At 42.5% G+C, this 8510-nt stretch overlaps 1 pseudogene; it reads left to right on the top strand.

The window, feature by feature from the left end:
• The first annotated feature begins 1704 nt into the window (after positions 1-1704).
• On the top strand, positions 1705-2720 carry LOC116910954 (annotated as a pseudogene).
• Positions 2721-8510: the final 5790 nt, after the last annotated feature.

Raw genomic sequence — 8510 nt, 5'->3', positions numbered from 1 at the left:
TTGAATGTGAATAATTCTCTACTCAATGATAACTTAGTCAGGGAAGAAATAAAGAAAGAAAAGACAACTTAAAATTTAACCAAATGACTGACTATACTCTCATAGCTTATCAGGCTGTTTAACTCTGAATATACATATTTTATTGGATAGTTATCAGATAGTATTCAAGCTAGCCAAGATATAATATAGATTTTAATCCTTTCTTAAGCTGGAATAGAAAACTGAATGTTCTGTTTAACCGATATAGTGATGGCCTGGGTATTGAGTATATCATATGCTTTATAAATTGTAGAATGGTAATAATTGTACTCAATTTATATATAAGTGAAAAGGCTTTTTAACTGGACAAAAAGGGGGGAAATGCTGTGGTTTGCCCTTGAGGTATCTGTATCTTGATGCTAATTCCAATGCCCCAAGGAAAGCTGCCTAGTCATGTACTCAGGAATCAGGTGACTTCACCAAAATCTTCTCCCCATTTGTGAAAGATCCCACGCAGAGAGACCCTTACTCAAGTCTTGGGAAATCGTGGACCCCAGACACAGAGAGACCATTTTGGATGTAATAAGCAAAGGCGAGGTTTATTACGGAGACCTATTACAGAGATCTCTGGGCCGACACATATCCCAGACACATATCCCACGCAAAAGACAGAGGTGTCGACCCCGAGAGGCTGGGAGAAAGAGTATTTAAAGGCAGAGGCTGTGAGCCCCAGGGGATGTGGGGATGTCAAAGGGGAATGTACCGCAAGTTATAAGATTGTTCTATGGCTCTAGGAGATAAAGGGACGCCAGAAGGTTTTATGGCCCCCTGGTTTCTTGAACAGAGCTACTAAATCAGGAGAAGGGTTGGGTCTTTAGGTCCTCATTATTTTTAAAAGTTTGTCAGAATTGATGAAGCATCTGTATTTGAAACATCTCTGGTTAGGCTTGGGCCGCCTGTTTCCTGGAGTGCTCTTTGTAGGACGCAATGGCTGGAAAGCACAAGTAGGGCCTCAAATAAATATAACAGGGACAGAACAAAGAACAGTTACTTACACCGGGTGATAAGGAAAGTAGTTCTCTTGCATTTTTAACAATCTGTCTTCCAGAGACAAGTCCTGTTGCTGAGTTTTGGGCTAATTTAAAACTCTATCTCTCAACTGAATTTGTAAAATACAGGTGAGGGGCAGGTACAGGATAGAAGGAGGCCTGTCATTGAAGGAGAAGGAAAGATGGGTTGGAGAGAAGTTTGAAGGAGGAGAAGGAGATTGGAAAAGAAAGGAGAAGAGACAGGAGGGAGAAGGAGAGAAGCTGTGGCAGGACAATGGAAGCTGACGTGAAGATCTCCCTCTGTGTATTTACAGGTTGTTATAGGTGTTCTTAAGGGATGGATGGTACTGGGCTTTGTATGTTTAAGTGGGCAATTATATATTATCAATTGGATCTAAAAAAAAAATTAACTAAATGAAGGAACACCAACTTATGTGACACAATGAAAACAGTGCTAAGAAAAGACTCTCAGAGCTTTGAGTGCCTTCATAAAGAAAGTAGAGGGATACAACACTATCAGCTTAACAGCATATATTTGAAAGCTCTAAAACAAAAAGAAGCAATACCACCCAAGAGTAGTAGGTGGCAAGGAATAATAAAACTCAGGGCCGATATCAACCAAGTAGAAACAAAGAGAACTTTACAAAGAATCAATAAAACTGAAAGGGAAGGACCCATGGTGGCCCGGGGCAATGAGTGCTCTCCTAGCAGAAGGGTGACAAGAGGTCAAGGTCTGCAAATCAAGGTTCCCTACCTGAAACATGGTGGACAAATTGCCTGTTTGGTACATTTAAATTCTTGGTCCTAGCCTTGTTTAAACACTGTATCTTCTCAGCCTTCAGACCCGGTGGCTGCCACTCCCACCTTACGCAGATCAGCCAGGCTCTCTCTGTGTACCTGTGGCTACTTTGAACTCCTGTTCTCTTGCCTCTGCCTCCCGAGGGTTGAGATTTCAGCTCTCTGGCTTCTCTGGAGCACCTACCATGGAGCAATTGTTCACACTTTCCTCATCCACACTTTGAGCGTCTTGAATTTGGAAGACATAGGCCTTTTCCAAGTGCTCTACTCCTGTTTCTTTGGTGCTGTGAAATCATCCGATGATCCTTGGCCACATGGTGCAGAACGGGACAGGCCCTTCTTCAAGGAACAGATTTTGGCGGTGGCCAAAGCCTAACCCCAAGCTTTATCCAACACATATGGAGTCACTGTGTAGGCTGCAGCAGCAAGCATCTGGAAGTTCCTCCACAGACCTGCAGCCTCAGTTCTCAGCTGAGCCTATGTCCCTGCATGAGGCCCCTCACTGAGCCTTTCCACCTGGCAGCTGCTGACCCTTTCCAAGAGCACAGTTCACAGACAGTGCTATGGCTGGGTGTGCTCTCCTTAGATTTCACCCTGGTGTTGGATACACATGAGAACCTGCTGCTACCTGAACACATACTCTGGCTCTTGGTCCGCCACCTTCTTGACCACCTCTGGCTGCTGACACAGATACCAACTACTTGCTCTGGGCAGACTGTATTGAGGGAATCCTCACCTACTTCCTGCCATACAGGCAGCTGCTTTTCCTCAATGAACATTTCGTCCAGGATCTGGAGAAGGAATTCAGTGCTGCTTGGCCCTGCTAACCCCTCACCAGAATGAGGCTTCTGGAAAGGACAAAGAGGGAGGGTAAGATTGCATACTGCTAAGGGAAGTTTGACATCTGCCTCTTGCCCAGGCTGCTCCCTACTCATATGTGTGGCCACATTCAGGACATATGGATTGGGTAATCCCGCTTGAAGGGAACTGGATAGAAGGATGTCTGTGCCTGTTCTTAGGCGACTGGAATTGTAGAGCATCCTGAACCTCGTGCTGCCATGTGACCTTAAACTCTGCAGTGTCCTGAAAGATCCTAGCTCGAGTCTCAGGATGGTGTGCCCCAGGAAACACTGATCCCAGACGAGCCTCCAAATGAAAGATCCTCGAAGAGAGCGACCCTTTCTAAAGTCTTGGGAAATCGCGGACCCCAGACACAGAGAGACCATTTTGGATGTAATAAGCAAAAGCAAGGTTCATTATGGAGATCTATTACGGGGATCTCCGGGCCGACAAATATCCAGCGCAGGAGACAGAGGTGTCGACCCCGAAGCTCAAAAGTCAGGGGTTTATATAGGGAAGCCTAGGGAGTTTGGCGCCGTTACACACAATTGGCTAATTTCTGGCGCGGCTATAAGTGATTGGCTCATTTAAACATAGCAGTGAGATTACAGCACAGTAGGAGTACGTATTGACTGGAGTGTACAGGATTTTAGAAGCTGAGGGTGTATCAGGGTTTGAAGGACATCTGGTTAAGGTGTGGCTCTGAGTAAGCTGGGGTAGGTGTCCTTCTGGCAGATGGTTTGAGTCAGTCCTGATAACTCGGGCTGGTTCCTGCATTCCTTTTCTTTATCTTTATGTTCTGTTAGTACTAGCGGCAGGGCGGGGCTGCCTGGACTTGCTTTTCACAGTGTTTAGCAATGAGTCTGTGAATTTTGAAACTTACTCTTTTAATTTATATTTTTAAACCTTAAATCTGTATAATTTTCCTTTCAGTCCTTGACTCCAATTCCTTTTAGCCCTACCAGCTGCTAGTACTGCCTGCCAAACTCACCTTAGTCTATAGCCCCAGCACAAAAGGAGTCTCTCAGATTCTCTTCAAGGTTGGGGAGCTGCCTGGTTTCTGCCTTTGCACATGCGAAGGTCAGCAAGATCTGTTCTGCATCCAGCTCCACCACAGTGTAGAGCAGGAGAATTTTTCTTATTCTTGCTTCTTATGTGCCAAGCCTGTGTCTGCTAAGAGAGATGAGAGCACAACAGCTTTTCTTGTCTGCTGGCCAACAGGTGCTAGGCATCTGGGCCAGGCAATGTCTTATTTTGAATAAAAAACAATGGTGGTCTGATTTTTTCCCTCTTTTTCTGTGACCTCTTGTAAGTGAGCATCTGTCTGGGTGTCCCCATCTCCTTTTCCCTGCTACTTGGCTCAAGTCCCCTCCTAATAAGCTCCCTTTTGAGGCTTCTGTTCCCCCTCCTCAGACTTGTTTGTTCTTCTTTTGGACAGTAGTGCTTAGTTTTGCTGTGGTATATGTCACTGGTGGGAGATTAGTGTGGGTATTACCCGAGAAGCAGAGATTAAAATACAAAAATTTGGAGGGTGCCTTCCAGAGGCAATTCTGTCCTTCCACTGTGGGACCTGAGGATCGAGTTCAGGTTATCGCGCTTTTCTGGCAGACTCTCTCCTCAGCTGATCCATCTCACTGGTACAGGATGCAGTTTTTCCAAAGTAAACTGAAGCCCTTCTTTATTTCAGAAAATATTTCTGAACTTAGCCCATTAGGTAGCTACTGTGTTCACTGTTCCATTCTGACCATCCAGTTGCAGAGTATGTGGACCTCCCTAGCATGCCACATGTTGCTAATCTCTCCCCACCCTAAGTATTGCAGATATCAGAAAGCTCCAGAAAAGAAAACTTACTTCTGGATGGTAGATCTCCTGTTTATGGAGAGTAAGGAGCCACAGAACAGTTCTACAAAGAAGGTACAATTCTTCTTAATCAAAGAGGAGGCCTGCAGGCTGCAAAATGAGGCTCAACTGAGTCCCACATCTCTGCCATATGTGTAGTTCCAAGTCATGCACTCTGGAGTAGGATTGCATAGCAGTGTCTTCAGCCTCATTCTCTCTGCCGTGGTGTGCTCAGTGCCACCCTGGCATCTCAAGATCTCAGGTCACATCTGTGTCTCCAAGACATCATTTTTTCTACATTTCTGCTTCTATGGCATCATTGTCAGTCTCACTTGGGTTTCAGAACATGTGGCTTTTCTTTTTGCTTTGTTCTCTTAAGCCTGTAACCAATGCTGTTTCAGACAATGCTGTTTTCACCAGTGTTGATTCGCAGAAAAACAAACATTTAATTACAGCAGACTGTTAGGAACATTTAGGAAGTTAGGATCATAAAAACAACCAAGCCCCCGAAAATCTCACAATTGATTATTATAGAATCCTCATATTTGTCACTTATCCAACACTATAATGAAATACCTGATGTTATGATGAAATTAAAAAAAGAGGTGTATATAATTCTCAAAATTAAAAGAATCAATAAAACTAAAATCTATTTCTTTATGAAAATCAGCAAACTAGATAAACCATTAGTCAAATACTAAAGCCCACAGAAACAGTGTCCAAATTAATAAAATCAGAAATGGAAAGGGAGATATACAAAGCAAAACTGAAGAAATTCAAAATATCATGAAATCTTACTACAAAATCTATTGTCAACAAAACTGAAAAATCTTGATGAAATGGAAGATTTTCTAGATAGTTTCCTGGATAAAAGATTAAATCAGGATCAACTAGACCATCTAAACATTCCTGTAATCCCTAAGGAAATAGAAAGAGTCACTAAAATCTCACAATAAAAAAGACCAAGGCCAGATCATTTAAATTCACAATTCTAGAAGACATTCATAGGAGACCTAATACTTCTCAGACTATTCTACAAAATAGAAACAAAAGGAACACTATCTAATTTGTTGTATGAGGCTATAGTTACACTGATCACAAAAGCACACAAAAACAAAATAAAAAAAACATAAATTAAGATGAATTTCTCTAATGAATATTACTGTAAAAATACTCAATAAAATTCTCAAAAATAACATCTAAGAATACATCTTAATAATCATTTACCTTGATAAAGTAGGAATCTTCCCACAGATGCAGCATGATTCAATATACAGAAATCCCATCAACATAATGAAACATACTCAAAGAATAAAAACATGTGATCATCTTCTTAGACGTTGAAAAAGCCTATGACAAAATACAACAACCCTTCGTGTTAAAAGTCTTTGACAGGAGAGATCAGGAATTCAAGCTACATAAATAATCTAAATTAAACCAAACCAATAGTTAACATCAAACTAAATGGAGAAAAACTTGAGCAATCTCACTGAAATCAGAGATTAGACAAGGCTACCCACTCTACCAGTATCTATTCAATATAGTTTTTGAATTCCTAGCCAGAGCAATTAGACAACCAAAGGAGATCAAGGAGATACAAAGGGGGAGGAGAAAGTCAAGATATCATATTTTTGATGATATTATAGTATCCATGAGCTATACCAAAATTTTTACTACAGACTTTGTATAGAACAATTTCAGCAGAGTGCCTGATAAAAAGTTAAAAATCAGTAGCCTTCCTCTATTCAAAAGATAAAGAGGCTAAGAAAGAATATATGGGAATAACACCCTTTACAATAGCTACAAAATTATAAAATATATTGGAGTGACTCTAATTAAGCAAGTGAAAGATCTGTATGAAAAGAACTTCAAGTCTTTGAAGAAAGAAATCAAGTAATCAAAGAACTCAGAAGATGCAAAAATATCCCATGCCTATTGATCAACAGGATCGGTAGGGAGCCATTCTGAGCTATACAGTCACAGGGCACTCAACCCTAAGATGGCTGCTGTAAGATTATTAGATTGTTGGACAAAAGCCTCTCCCAGGAAGATTCCGGGAACAATCACAGGATGTTTCAGCCTGAGCAATCACCAGATGTCCCTGAGCAGATTCCTGAGAAGGGCTTGTCCTTTTCAAAGAAAGAATGTGTCCGGGGAAGACTGTTGTCTCAGTGTCTAAGGAGAATATCTTGCAGTTTAATAATTTACCTTATGGCCTTGGGCACTCCAGTACTCCCCCGCCCTAAGCTTCAGTTCCTGCTTCAATTCCTGCTTCAGAGCTTTAAATGCTGTACATTTCTCTCAATAAACAGACCTTGACAACAGAATCTTGCTTGGTCTACTTCTTTTCTTCCCCCCTTGACCCTCAGGTAGTGCCTGTTCGGGACCTGATGGACGGGTCAAGTTGCGCCCGAACAGGGACCCGAAGCACAGCCAACTACTGGACAACAGAGACAAAGGATCCACAAGAAAGAAGTTGAGGATTCTTCAGGCCGCATCACTCATGCGTTGCTGGAGAGGGAAGTGAGAACGTTGGCCAAATAATTGCCGTCCGATTGTCATGGGGAAGCAATTATCTAAAGAAGCTTGTTTCATAGAGGGATCAAGCACTCACTCAGGGAGAGAGGAATAAGAGTTAAGAAAAAGTATTTAATCAAATTTGTTTGTTTTATTGATGAAAAGTGCCCTTGGTTAATTTTAAGCAGCCCCGATAAACACCCCTTACTTGGAATAAGGTTGGTCAAGACATTAATAAGCTCTTGAAAGCCGGCGACCCAGTGTCCGCGGCATTTTTTAGTCACTGGGGTATCATTAGAAACATTATAAAACATTATAAAAGATTCTGAGAAAGGAGGCAAAAGTCCCCGACACTTAGCTGTTGCAGAGGATTTCTTACAAGCTTCAAGGTCATGTAAAAGCGAAAGTAAAAATGGGGAGCCGCACTCTCCTTGCTCTTCCACTGTCATCCATATGCCTGGGGAGAGGGGAAATCCCTCATCCGAAGACTTATGCTCTCTAGAGGACCCGAAAATGTCTAAAAATTTGAAAACCATGTATCCCTCTCTAAAAGAGATCTCTAGAGACCAAGACAAAGATAAAAGTGAGAGGCACCACTTATGCCGCTTCTCTGAGTCAAGGCTAGATCCCACCTCTGAGGCCAAGATAAGGAGTAAGCTGCTAAATATGAGGAGGAGAGGTATGGCCCCGGGCCACAGGAACCTCCGGTCTTTTTCACACAAAGATCCGGAACCACCCGCTCCCCACCCTATTTGCCCCCAATGCTGTCAGCTCCTCTTGCACCTCTGCCAATAGCAGTGGTAGAGGGACTAACTCAGAATAAGGCTGCACTTCAGGCTCAAATCACCGGTCTCAAACAAGTCTTACGAGACAAACAGGAGTTGGGGGATCTTATATTAGAGATTCAAAAATTGCAAGAGACCATGAGATAGGGACAAGTTGCCCCCAAAAGACCATCTAACACCATTAAAAAACCCCAACTAAAACTAACCTTCCCTTATATGACCAGGGCACGTGCTAGACAGGCTAGAGAGGAACCTGAGCCTGATAGTACCAACCAGGAACAAGGACAAAATGGTAGTGAAGAACAGGAGAGCGAAGAGGAGAACGATTATGATGAGGTAGCTGCAGACTCTGATGAGAAAGGCTCCAACCAAGGTGAATACGAGACTTCCCGTCGCATATACAAAAAACTTAAAATCAAACATATTAAAGAATTACACTCAGCTGTTAAAAATTATGGCATAAATGCTCCCTTTACCTTGTCCATCTTGGAGGGGCTCGCGGAGGCTGGATATTTGACTCCTAGCAAGTGGACCAAGGTGGTACAGTCTGTCCTCACTAGAGGGCAATATTTAACATGGAAATCAGAGTTCATAGACAGAGCATAGAGTCTTGCTGCTAGAAAGAGAAAAAAATCCCCTGAGTAAGACCGCCTCTTGGACAGCTGACAAGTTATGCAGAAGGGGCTCATTTGCCGCTGAGGAA

Source organism: Rattus rattus, chromosome 10 (genome assembly GCF_011064425.1).
Source record: "Rattus rattus isolate New Zealand chromosome 10, Rrattus_CSIRO_v1, whole genome shotgun sequence".
In the NCBI taxonomy this organism is placed as follows: Eukaryota; Metazoa; Chordata; class Mammalia; order Rodentia; family Muridae; genus Rattus; species Rattus rattus.
This window is presented reverse-complemented; position numbering and strand designations above follow the sequence as displayed.